At 50.7% G+C, this 934-nt stretch overlaps 2 non-coding genes across 2 annotated transcripts; both read right to left on the minus strand.

Annotated features, from left to right (window-relative positions):
* Nucleotides 1–533: 533 nt before the first annotated feature.
* Nucleotides 534–605, minus strand: trnam-cau. Its single transcript has one exon. It is a non-coding gene; the product is annotated as a tRNA-Met (tRNA).
* Nucleotides 606–611: 6 nt separating this feature from the next.
* Nucleotides 612–684, minus strand: trnar-ccu. Its single transcript has one exon. It is a non-coding gene; the product is annotated as a tRNA-Arg (tRNA).
* Nucleotides 685–934: the final 250 nt, after the last annotated feature.

Below are 934 nucleotides of genomic sequence, written 5' to 3' on the forward strand. Positions count from 1 at the left end.
TTTAATCAATGGGCCCAGCAGGCTTCCGCTGCACCACTCTGCTCTCCCACACCCCGGACGGGATTCAAACCCAAAATTCCTGGCATAATAGGCCAGTGCCTTATCCATGAGGGGAATAGGGCTTCACATCCCATGAGGTCACCAACTAGGAAGACATACAGCAACTTTCACTATAGAGAAAGGGACAAATACGGGAAGCACAATGTGCGGTTTTGAATCACTGGGTCAGAAGTCTATGAAGATTCTCAGTCATCCAGGTCATAGTTATCCAACGAAGGTTAAAATCAGGGGCAACTGGACTTGGTTGAAGACACTGGAAGACGTTTCGTCCCTCATCCAAAGGACTTCTTCAGTTCTCACTGACTGGCAGGGAAACTCAGCTATTTCACCTCAGTGGGGTCGTTATCCCGGGTCATCGATACCGCTGGTTCGTTATAGTTCCTTGTTGCTGTGACGACAGTCTTCTCAACCCTGGTGTAGATGGCTTCCTTGACACCTCACCACACATCGCCAGGCTGCCAGTAAAAGAGTACTAGCAGAGGATGGTTTCGATCCATCGACCTCTGGGTTATGGGCCCAGCACGCTTCCGCTGCGCCACTCTGCTCTCCCACACCCCAGATGGGACTCGAACCCACAATCCCTGGCTTAGGAGGCCAGTGCCTTATACATTAGGCCACTAGGGCTTCACATACCGTGAGGTCACCAGCTAGGAGGACAGACAGCAAGTTTCACTACAGAGAAAGGGAAAAATACAGGAAACATAATGTGTGGTTTTTAAATCAATGGGCCCAGCAGGCTTCCTCTGCGCCACTCTGCTCTCCCACAATCCTTGGCTTAGGAGGCCAGTGCCTTATCCATAAGGCCAATAGGGATTCACATCCCATGAGGTCACCAGCTAGGAGGACAGACAGCAAGTTTCACTACAGAGAAAGG

Source organism: Micropterus dolomieu, unplaced genomic scaffold (assembly GCF_021292245.1).
Source record: "Micropterus dolomieu isolate WLL.071019.BEF.003 ecotype Adirondacks unplaced genomic scaffold, ASM2129224v1 contig_3009, whole genome shotgun sequence".
NCBI classification, from domain to species: Eukaryota; Metazoa; Chordata; class Actinopteri; order Centrarchiformes; family Centrarchidae; genus Micropterus; species Micropterus dolomieu.